The following is a 13,008-nucleotide window of genomic DNA, read 5'->3' on the forward strand; positions in this document are numbered from 1 at the left end:
TAATTCTGCTCACAAACGAAGCCAGAGACAATCTCCATCTGCTGCTGTTTAACCTGGGAGAGAGTGGCATGTCGGATTGTCATGCTCTTATTATGATCGAGTGCTTGTCTGCGATTATGACTTTTAATGGAACACGGAACACTGACGCACATGCTTGTTATCACAGTCTAAAAGGTTCTCAATCCAATTACACAAATGTGTGTTTTCTCTTGCAGTGATTTTGTAGCATTTATTTCAAGCATCTAATTTAAAACTTTCATAACTGATAAATAAGTAATAAAAATAATATTTAAAATAAAATAATTGTAAACCAGAATAATTTAAATGCATGTTGTATATCTTGTAATTGCATACATTTTGTAAGCTGATATGAATGTCGGCTAAAACAATACTTAAATATATTTTCTGTTACCCTTTTCTGTTAACTTTTCTGTTATACTATATATTGGAAAAATGTATATGCCAAAAAAGGTCACAAAAGGTCAGCGTATGCTCAGTGAACTGAATATTTTCCCCAGGGCAATAATGGAAGTATACATGGAAGGATAATGTGTATATAGTACATTGTACACACACACACATATAAATATGTTATATGTTTGTGTAGAAATATATATTTGACTTCTGCAATACAACTAATATTCAACTTAAAATTGAAAACGAAGCTGTATATAATATAAGACATATTGGTTTTTACTGTATTTCCTGCCCATGCGGCCTTGGTTACATTACCAGAAAATATTAAATTCTTAAAGAGATAAAGATGTTTAATGTTGAGAAAAGCACACATTTGTTCTTTACAATAAAAAGTACTGTGTGCATTTTTTTTTTTCCAAATAACAATAGTTGAGTCATTAAAAATCACTCTTTAGATTAATATGCACAATGATGAATCATGAACACACAGTTGGACATTACATGGAACATAAAGGAATATTTATAGGTTAAATTTTTGATTTCATGTGTGATTATAAATGGAGGCTGATCTTTTATTTGAATCAGATGTGGGGTTGGCTGTGTGGACACGTGGTCTTTCAGAAGAGGGAAAATCAACCCCCATAATGCCTCTGTCAGAGAAAACAGGCTTCATCAATAATGAATTTCTAAACAAGGCCGTCATTAAGTGCTTCCCACTGTCTCTGTCCAGCGCTGGGATGGGGTGGGCAGACAGCATGACTCACGCATGGACTTGCAGAGATTAGGCTGAGAAATAGAGATAGATTTAGATCGAGAGAGAGAGAGAAAGGAAGGATGAGGGAAGGGGTCAGGGTGGAAGCAGCGAGGGAGAGAGAGAGAGGCTGCTATTAGTGTTCATTCTGAAGTTAAGAGTCACAGTGACAGTCTCTTGTCAGCAGAGTAGACCAAAACACACAACACACTGTAAACCATCCTGAGTCTGAGAGACCAAAGAGAGTTCCAAGTGACTGTTACATTATATTCCATAAAATAAGACCAGGATGAAGAGGGTTCAACAAAAAAAAGTATCCACAATTTTTTTTGTCTTTCCCTTATTTACTTGTTCCCTTATTTAATTGTCTGTCCATCTTCCATATGTCTGTCCATCTATCTATCTATCTATCTATCTATCTATCTATCTATCTATCTATCTATCTATCTATCTATCTATCTATCTATCTATCTATCTATCTATCTATCTTGCATCATCCATCCGTCCATCTTGCATTATCTATACATCCATCCATCTATATACAGTACATTTTCTATCTATCTATCTATCTATCTATCTATCTATCTATCTATCTATCTATCTATCTATCTATCTATCTATCTATCTATCTATCTATCTATCTATCTATCTATCTATCTATCTATCTATCTATCTATCTATCTATCTATCTATCTTGCTTCATCCATCCATCCATATTCTGTTATCCATCCATCTATATACAGTATATTTTCTATCCATCCATCCATCCATCCATCTATCTATCTATCTATCTTGCATCATCCATCCATCTGTCCATCTTGCATTATCTATACATCCATCCATCTATATACAGTACATTTTCTATCTATCTATCTATCTATCTATCTATCTATCTATCTATCTATCTATCTATCTATCTATCTATCTATCTATCTATCTATCTATCTATCTATCTATCTATCTATCTATCTATCTATCTATCTATCTATCTTGCTTCATCCATCCATCCATATTCCGTTATCCATCCATCTATATACAGTACATTTTCTATCCATCCATCCATCCATCCATCCATCCATCTATCTATCTATCTTGCATCATCCATCCATCTGTCCATCTTGGATTATCTATACATCCATCCATCTATATACAGTACATTTTCTATCTATCTATCTATCTATCTATCTATCTATCTATCTATCTATCTATCTATCTATCTATCTATCTATCTATCTATCTATCTATCTATCTATCTATCTATCTATCTATCTATCTATCTATCTATCTATCTATCTATCTATCTATCTATGTCTCTGTCTGTCTGTCTGTCTGTCTATCTATACATTTTGCATCATCCATCCATATTTATATCTATATACAATTTCTATCTATCTATCTATCTATCTATCTATCTATCTATCTATCTATCTATCTATCTATCTATCTATCTATCTATCTATCTATCTATCTATCTATCTATCTATCTATCTATCTAGTGTCCATCCATCCATTTATCTCTGAATATCTCTTATCTCTCCATTTATATCTCTATCTTTCCGCACATTTTCTGTCCATTCATCCATGCATAAATTAAATATAATAGCGAAGGACTAAAATCTAGGGCAAAGAGGTGTTAAAAAATGAAATGCAAATATGTGCTTTCACATTGGCAAACTGTTTGATCATTCATGATGTTCTATTTATTCAAATCTCCTTTAATTATTTGAGAACTGTGGGAACATAAAAGGCGACAGAATAACGATTAAAGTACCGATAGAAGGGACGAGCGCAGACAGAGCGAGATCTCGCAGGGTCAGATGGAGGACAGACGTTCAGAATAACACCTCGGAGTCCAGTGAAGATCATTCCGACAGACAGCCGGATATCACAGTCAGTCGCTTATCACAGAACCTTGAGAATACCAGGGGGAAAAAATCCCAGCCCCTCTCTCTTTCTCTTTCACCTTCAAAGCGGGTCTAATACAGCCTCAAAGAATACTTGATATTCTCCTGTTGGTATTTGCAGATGGTGCTGCTGCTCACACATTTATTCGCCGTGGAGGAAAGGTTGTGTCTTGGGACTCAATAGATTAGTAAGTCTGGGGACAAGTGCCTGGATGCCCCTGTTTAGCATGTGAATGACACACCAGTGTGCATTGTTGCCTTTGGTCGGAGCAGCAAGAGGGACAGTGGAGAGACCATTCAAGAGCAATTGTATTTGCATTAAATATGTATCAATGAAACGTCACGTTACATGAGGTAGCTGTAAGCTCTATTCTGAAGGGTGATGTTCTGCTGCTCCTGCACAACAACAAAACAATCCTACGCAAAATAAAATAGTTTTGGTAATAAGAAACATTGTGATGTATGAGAAATATTTCAGATTCTTATTTACGATATTTATAGGATGTGTGGGTACATTGTGATTTTGATCTCCTCTAAATAGCAAATCTTAAAATCCCATGATCAGTCTTTTTATTTGAGCGTTTTCTGTGCTGTTTTCTAAAGCCAGGGCTTAAAAGATTAAAATAGATTCATATTTTACCAGAGTTTGCAGTCTTAATTGAATGTAATAATACGACAAGGATTGGTATCGTGAATTAATAGCAAGAAAAAGTTCTTGATTTCTGCTCACAGGCTGCATGCAATAACATACAACTGATTCACCACAAAATGATTCTTTTTTTTTTTTTGTGAATCAAATTCATACACTACTTCACAAGCACAAGTTCATTTCATAAACGAATGACTATTTTAAACCAAAAAATAAAAATAAAAAAAACGCAAAAGCACAAACAGTGTAGTCTGATTCACAAACAACTCTTTTAAACAGATTATTTTTTAATCAGATATCTATCTATGCTTCATACAATTGTAACAGCGAGTATAAAAAAAGCATGATCTTTTTTTCACAAAAAAAAAATGTTTTTTTGTTAGTGTTTTTTCAATATGTTTTTTTTGTTGTTGTTGTTGTTGTTTCATCTTTTTTTTAATGGCATGAATAAGAGTGGCAATGCTTTTGGCTTCTTAAAAAAAAAAGAAAAAGAAAAAAAGAATTTAATGGAGGACAAATCTTCTGATTATTTTCAAAGACACTCTTTCCAGACTGGACAGAATGCAACAAACAGACAAACAAACCAAAAAACAATGAAATGAAACATGAGACAAAACAGGAGGACTAGCACTGCTAACGCTGGCAGACAGCGAGCGCAGGAGCCTGGTTATTGAACACAGAGTGCTCTCTGAATTTGTACTGAGGCGAGCAGACAGTACATGCTTTCCTGCGCTCTGCTTGAACCTAAAATGAAAGTGTGATATTTTTTTTCTCTCTTTGCTTTTGACAATGAAGCTCTACGTGAAGATTGAACGCCCTGCGTTTACGGGAGGTGGGGACCTAAGAGCTTCACTCTGAAGGGGCCTCTCTGGGGGGTATCCAGCATTTAGAAGATCTGATTAATCATAGTCTCTCTCTCTCTCTCTCTCTGAGGTGATAGCTCAGAGGTAGCAGGAGGCCTGGCCCTCGTTACGTGTGCGTCCGGGGAGAGACAGGAGTTTACAGAGCTGTGTGTGAGCAGGGAGATGAATGTACGGCACGGTGAAATAATCAATTATCGCTCTCTTCACCGCTGGAACAGGCCCACACACACTGTGAAAAATATTCTTAATCAGTATTTTTTTTGTCTTTGTCTTTTATGTAATATAACTAATATTTCCCTTGTTATTTTAGTAAAGCAATATCCTCAAAATGAGTTGACTCAAATAAATACTTTTATTCCGTAGGGATGCAGTAAACTGATCAAAACTCTCAGTCAGGACATTTATAATGTAACAAATGAATGCTTTTCGTTTAAACTTTTGAACTCCGAATTCTAAAAAAGTATCAGTTTCCAAAACAATATTTAATAACAACTGTTAAGAAGAAAATATGCATGTCAGAGTGATTTCTGAAGGATCGTTGGACACTGAATACTGGAGTAATGATGCTGAAAATGTAGCTTTGCCATCACATAAATAAAATACATTTAAAAATATATTCAAATAGAAAACATATATTTTAATTCATAATATTTCATAACAGTTCTGTTTTTTGCTGTATATTGTATATTGTATAAAAATGCAGCCTTGGTGAGCATAAAACCTTTCAAATAGATATTAAAAAATCTTATCAATCTCAGACTTTTGAAGTGTGTGTGTATGTATGTATACATACACATATATATATATATATATATATATATATATATATATATATATATATATATATATATATATATATATATATATATATATAGTAGGCAATATTAGGATTTTTTTGTTTGTTTGTTTTTCTTACCCAGTTTTTGTGATAATCATTGGTTTGTTAGAATTATTCCTTAAAACAATCTGAAAAGACACGAAATATCATATGCAATATTGCTTCAAGTTAATATGTCTGGTCTTAAGGATGATAAGATTGTCTAATTAGAAAACAACAAAATAAGAAGAAAAGAAATTTATTTTTGCATTGAACACCCTTAAAACCGAAACAAATAAAAAAAAAAATTAACCTGATTACAAAAAAATAAAAAAAATAAAAATTGTTTTGCAGAGCAATCACTTCCAAAACCCAGTCAAACCAACGCCTTCTGTGTCTAATATTTAATTTCCTACTGTCAGTGAAAACCCTTAACTGTGTTTTCTAGTATAGTCAGTGATTTTGACACCATTGGGGATTTTTCAGGCCAAAAGGGTTTTTATTGAACACTCTTGGAGGAATATAAGTCACCAGAGTTTGTGAAGAGAGGAGCGATAAAGGGGAGGAGATGAAGAGAGAGAGAGAGAGCGATTGCACCAGAATGGGATGAGAGGGGTCCACTGAGAATTTGGAAGTGGAGGATCTCACTCTGGCGTTCAATCTGCGCCAGCTCCAATACTGTGGAAATAAATTGGTTTTTAAATAGATTGCTAAGCCTGTATCAGCGAGCCAATGATGTGGGTACATTTCATAGGCGGCTATTTAAACCAACCTAAAGCCCATCCATAGTGTAACCTTATTAAAGATATCTGCCAGTTAGACTTCACTAGCTCAGCGTGCTTCACCTCCCGCCTGAAATTAATCTCTGAAACGATACACATGATAACCGGCTTCATGCGTATGGTGGAATACAGAGCAGGTCTGTAATTAATGCAACAAGGCTTAGTGGCCTGAATCAGCTCTCTTTAAGAAATGGACAAGCTGTAAGACTCAACAGGCCTGAGATTGGGAGGTTTAGAGGTAGGAATGGTGTCCGTTTGAGAGCTTTCGAGATTGAAAGATCAAAATGTTTAGAAATTATAGAAACAAAAATTTGAACACACCTACAAATTCAAAAAATTATTTGGAACAACTGTAATCATATCACTAAATGATCACATGCACTAATAAAAACAAAAGGTCCAAAGGGGGATTTGTAGTGATGCATATAATAACCTTTTTCTAGAAAGAACCATTTTTTTCTTTGTATGAAGAGTATTTAAATAATCTACAGAGCCTTTTTCCATTGTAAAGAACCTTTTGTGCAGTTTAAAGGTGCCAAGGTTTTTAAAGGTTCTTCATGAAACCGTCAATGCTAATAAACAACCTTTATTTTTAAGAGTGTACACTGAAAAATGTTTTCTCTCAGCTAATAAATGGCATTATTACAAAATCCTGACATCAGAATTTTATAGAATTAAAAAAAAAAAAAAAAATCCACTCTTCATTTGTGGTTAACCAACTTTAATCTGCTTTTCAAACAACACTGTGGAAATTCATTGAATACTTTTCTTCCTCACTATATTCCTCAGTTTAATAATTAAAAGACAAAAAGTTTAATTAATGGAGGAAAAAAGTCGAAATGCAGGTAAAATAAATAAATAAAAATAAATAAAATCAATCTAGTGTTACCGAACTTTTGGCTGCTGATGTAGCTTTTATTTCCTGTACTGAGGGAACCGTATGCTAACACAGCACATTTCCAGTTGATTAATGCCACTGATCTTATTTGTGGTTAAAAGCATTATGGTCTTGAGAGAAGTCAGGGGATGATTGAACATCATGACATCATGTATGAGGAAAAATCCTGTAAAGGAGGTGAAAAATGCTGAGCCTATAAACCATAACCCAGCGGATCAGGCCTTTGTGCTGGGTGTAAATACCAACCCATACAACCATGAAGGGTAAACTAATAAGTCGAATGAATAACCATTAGTCAAAATATTATCAACTGAAAGAAAGAAGTTTTATTTTTTTTATTTTTTTGTAATAGGCTACTCCAAAAACGAAATTAATCTATTTTATAGAATGCAGTCATGTCATGTGAATAAATTAATAATTCATACTTTAAAGGTTTATAAATCTTACATAATTTGGCCTCCATTAGATGGGACAAAATGGCCTTTTTTATTAATAAAATTGTAGCCAAACATGCTCCACTTTTTGTCAGTATCTCAAATCCTTTAAAATTAATTAAAGTCACTGCAGAGAAAATGTTTCTGTAATTAAAGTCTTTTGCAACTGAGTGAATTCAAATGTCTGAGAGCAGAACAGAGACATAAACAGAAGCATCGATCCTATGAATGATCAGAATATAGGGTAATGGACGCTGAGTCCTGTCACTAAAACATCTCACTCTTATTCTAAAGAATGTGATGATGACCAGAAAGGCGTCTATTATGTCTGTTTTCTGTTACATTTTGTCTTGCGAAATAAACTGCAAGCCGTTGAATGCCACAAGCTCAGACAACAAGAAGATAAGAGCGCTAAATGGTGTCAAACGACCAAGCAAAAAACATTTAAAACCGATTCTTAATATATAAAAGGACAAAATATACAAATGCATCATCATTTTCCTTAAATAAAGCTTTATTTATGATATGGAGAGGGAGGAACAAAGATGATGTGCACATAAAAATAATTTCAATAAAGAACAAATGAAGACGAGCTGCAGAGGCCTGAATAATTTCATCACGTCATAAACTGCAGACAGATGGAAGTTAAGCTGTGTGAGGAGTTTACAGCGAGGTATTTACTAAACAGCATCAATAAAAATGACATCAGAACTATGGATGTAAAATATTTTAGTTTAAAAAAATCATTTTAATCTCACATTCAGGAAAATATTCTAATATAACAGATAATTGTTAGGGTTGCATGTGACCTAACTGTCACTCCTAAGGCACTGTTCGGCACAAATTAATAAAGGAATAAATGAGCCGCCATTCATTTTGAATGTACATGCTAAGAATAAAAGACAATCACATTATTTTTTACAGATCTAGTTCTAAGCTATATTCATCTAGCCAAATATTTCTATTAGTTTTGAACCTCAAACACCTTAAAATTATATAAAAATTACTTAAAAGTTAACCAGCTGCTGTGATTTTCAGTTGTGTGGGTCCCCTAGTGGTAAAACATTACATTATTCCTCCTCCACACCTCTTTTCTCTCTACTCATTTAAACACACAGCCGAAAGAATGATAATTACAGAGTGATCAAGGACAGAGCGGGCTGATTGTTGCCTTTAGTCTATCTCAAATGCTAATGCATGACTTAAATGTGCCGAATGATAATGGAGAACAAATTCAAATGTTTGCAGATTTGCAAATCGTCCATGTCAATACATCAACAGCCAGTCCGAATGCAGTCTCTTCGTTTTTATGCAAACTACATCTATATAAAAAAGCAAAAGAATCCTTTTTTTTTTTTTACATAAAACTATCTCATGTATATTTATAAGATTTGATCATAAGCTTTCATAAGTCAAGTAGATCCTATTAGGTTCCCTAAATGGATTTCATGGATGTTAGAATGCAGCATCATATGCTCGCGTAATACATATTCATGATATACGCGTGCCTACACGGGAAGCCACGCCGCGGTCAATCTAAAGCTGTGGTAACTGTTTATCTGCAGTGTGTTCCTTTACAATCTGCATAAATTTAGCTGTCAGTGGCATCGTGGACATTCCATTCTTTTTTTTTTTTTCATCCATCCCCCCCCGTAGTACCATATGGAACCCCTGCACGATAAATGTCATTTCAAAATCAATTTGCATTAAAAAGGTAGAGTGTGTGTGCGGTCCTGAGAAAAGAATATATGACACAAATGGAACACATTTGCATCTACAACCCAGCCCGGGACGGTACAATATACAGCCTTTGGAGTGAGGACGGCGAATCATAAAAAACACAGTTTTTCCTTTGCGCTGGCTGAAAAGCAGGAGTAGCCGGATAAATCAACAGCACAAGCATCACACACAAACAGGAAATGCAGCTTCACTGACTCAATAAATGGATGTGGGCGTGAACCTCGGCGTTAGCAAACGCATGTGTGCGTGCAGGCAGGTGGGCCTTCTGGATTCAACGCTCTCTCTAGTCCATTGCAGTTGCCGCCGACATGACTCTCCTCGACTACGCGTATTCTTAAGCAATAACAACGAGAGCCGTATTATCCACCCAAGAATACCCGTCACCGAAGAGAGTCCTTTACAGAGAGAAACAACAGAACCGCCGGCATCGTCAGAAAACGGAAAGGCCTTTTCAAAACAATTGATTGAAGATGCTTTGTAGCGCAAGGCAAGGGCTTCTCAACGGCTCGTCTGCAAACAGAAATTAACAATGCATTTTTGTTCAGTAAACGCCTCAGGAAATATGTGGTATGTGTTTTTTTGTTGTTGTTGTTTTTGGTGCTATTTCCTCCCAGCAATCTGTGCTCTCACAAGGCCATTTGGGGGAAAGGTGCATTTAATGAAGGAGTGGGGGATGGGGCGGAGGTGGGGTATGGGGGTTATGAGTTATCCACCCGCGCCCCGCCCCCCCAACAGCGTAAACTCACCTGGGATGCAAGGACCCTGCGGAGATCCTCCGGCTAGCATCCATGTCCTGACTCCCATTGCCACTGCGATGATCCCGATGATGGTGATGATGATAGTCCAAAGTAGCAGGTTCGCCTAAAAACACAGACCACCGGGGTTAAAATAGAGCAGGATGCTTGAGATCTAAATGCTATTATGGTCCACTTCATAAGACGCTGAATATCTAATCTGTCTAAATGATATAGAAATTGAAAAAAATTTGCCAAACAGTCCATTAGCATTGTGAGGAGAATTCTATATGGAGACATGGACTCTAATGAAGCATGGCAGCCCCCCTCTATACCCCACTTGAGGATGACATGGGGAGGGGAAAAAAAGGGGTGGGGGCTAAACTGTGTGATTAGTCAAGGAGAGAAACCTTCCTCTTTTCGGAAAAAAAGCAACTTGTAATGCGTAGTCAATGCACGGTGTTATATAGAGAATTGTGAATTTCTGTATATAATAGGTCTGATTTCGATAACCATTAAATCCATTAGTAGTAAACGTTTGGTTACTAATATTAGGAATAATTCAGTGATTTTAGCAATGTGTGTTGATGTGGACTCACAATTTTAATATATAAAGATGATATTCAGCTGATAAATGTAATTGTTTTAAAATTCTATTTTATTTGAAAGGTTTGCTTACAAATACCAAGTTTTAAAATACTTGCTTAGATTTTTATTTTTTTATTTTTTTATCAACAGGCCTTATTTATGGTAATTTCATTTTCCTGCAAAATTGTATTGTGTTATAATTCCCCTATAAATAATGTGTGCTTAATTTACAGAATTACAGAATTTTAATCAATTGAACACGAGGTCACAATTTTTTTTATAAAAAAAAGTATTTTTTTTGAGAATAGAAATATTATCCTATCAGGGTTTTTTTTCCATTTAATGCAAAACTATTTATTTAAAAAATGACACCTCTAAAAAAATCACCTACTGAATTATAGTCTACATACCTACCCAGACAGATTTCTCTTTTTTACACCAATCATTCACAAAATGAGAAAAACACAATCAGCTATCATTCTCTCGAAATCCAACAGAGAGAAAGAGAAGGCAGCACAAGAAACTGGAGGAGAACCTAACAGAGGCAGATGGAGAGGGAGAAGCTGGACTCGAGCACAAACGCAACAAAAGCCACCGCACGGGCGCACACCGGCAGTGTAGCAGCCGGCTGCTCACTCGCTCTCCAGACCCCCAGTCTGCAAAACCATCAGACGCACCTCACACACACACACACACACAGCCACCCTGACGCAGGGCACACTCCCCCAGTGCTATAGCCCCAGGGCTCTCACTCTCTCTGTCCATTTCTGAAGACACACACACACAACCCCTCTTCTAAACCCCCAGAACTCCAGGAGTTAATCAATGGCCTCTATGCATGGATTTTATGCTTTTTTGGTTTGTTTGTCTTTACCAAAAGTTCCCATGGGTCCATATCCTTTTAAATTATACATATTTTTTATTTTACATTTTTTTATTCTACTCTCTTCATGCAAGAACCCATTCACTTACTTTTTATATTTACAATTTGTAAGGAATTCTAAGAATGGAACAGTTTAGAGACAAAAAAATAAGAACATATCTGTATTCCCAACCTCTCTCCACTCCTCCCTTTCTCCACAAGCGATCTGTGCTATTCCACCCCACACTAAAAAAAAAAAAAAAAAAAAAAAAAAAAAAAACACACACACACTTCGAGCCGGACCCTTTACTGATTGCGAATTAATTGAATGGAGCCCATGAATATGGTAATTCCACAAGACACTTGACACAAGCATCAGGAGGTGTGGTGGACCACACCGGCAAAAAACTAAAATACACACACACTATTGAAACAACGATCAATATTTTATGAAAAAAAGATGTAAAAGAACTGGACCGACATTCACATGTAGATGTGACTTACCCCGTCAAACCTTTAGCATCTCATTGTGCCGTCCATCTCAGCAAGGTGGGATGCCGGATCGTGATAAACCCAGGATGGTACGGCGATGTTAGAGAGAGCCAGGCGGCCAGTCCCGCGGTGTGCAGGTGGACGCGGTACACACTTGCAGGGGGGATGCTTGACAAAAGGATCAAAACCCACTGCCCACTCCCGAGCCAGTTGTTGCTTGACACAGCGAATGAACTTACAGCACAAGAGCGAGTGAAGCTGAGGGAGGGAGAGACAGACTGAGAGAGAGAGGCAGAGGAGGAGAGAGAGAGTGTTTGGCGCGCGTGTGTGTGAGCGAGAGATGGAGAATGAGTGAGAGAGAGGAGGAGGTGGGGGTAGAAGGGGGTTCGGAGTGAGCGGGCGAGCAAGGGAGAGAGAGAGAAATCACAGCATAACAAAATCTACAGCTACGTGGATGGCCACTCTCTCTCTCTGTCTCTCTCTCTCTATCTCTCTCCACCCTCTCTGGCTCAAAGAAAGGGAGAGAATAATTAGATTTGAGCCACACATGCTTTCCAAAAGCACTGACTCGTGGATCCCAGGCACCTAATGTTGGATTAATTGAGGGAGATCTGATGTGCTACATGCACCGTGAGCCCTCGGCTCTGACTCCCCCCTCTTCCTCCTCCTCCTCCTCCTCCTCACGACGCCAAAAAACTACCACCGTGATACGATTCCCTGCTCCTCTCTCCCGGCATATGGTGACTGACACGGCACTGTAGGCACAGAGAAAAGAAATAATAGATTGTTTATTTAATTGCGAATACATACAGACGTTTATTAGGCTGGATTTGTGCTTCTGTCAGAGTGGAAAACAGTCAGTATCCATCTTAGAAAGTGTTGTGAATGCCAGCAGGAAAGGAAAAATCTAAGTTATCGGGTTTAAAGAAGAACAAATGCATCCGATTTCACTTTTAGAGCATGGTGTTTGCGATTCAAATTGTTTAGAAATAGGCCTTCTTCACATCTGAGATTATTTCCTTTGTATCGATGGGAATAATGAAAGCATATAATTCAATTTTCATTAAAACATAGTAT

The 13,008-nt window shown here is 36.6% G+C and overlaps 1 long non-coding RNA gene across 1 annotated transcript; it reads right to left on the bottom strand.

Moving 5' to 3' along the window:
• Positions 1-8,011: 8,011 nt before the first annotated feature.
• On the bottom strand, positions 8,012-12,263 carry LOC128013392 (uncharacterized). Its single transcript, XR_008183304.1, has 3 exons — positions 11,944-12,263; positions 10,002-10,116; positions 8,012-9,765 (listed from the first exon to the last, which is right to left on the bottom strand). It is a non-coding gene; the product is annotated as an uncharacterized LOC128013392 (long non-coding RNA).
• Positions 12,264-13,008: the final 745 nt, after the last annotated feature.

Source organism: Carassius gibelio, chromosome B24, assembly GCF_023724105.1.
Source record: "Carassius gibelio isolate Cgi1373 ecotype wild population from Czech Republic chromosome B24, carGib1.2-hapl.c, whole genome shotgun sequence".
NCBI classification, from domain to species: Eukaryota; Metazoa; Chordata; class Actinopteri; order Cypriniformes; family Cyprinidae; genus Carassius; species Carassius gibelio.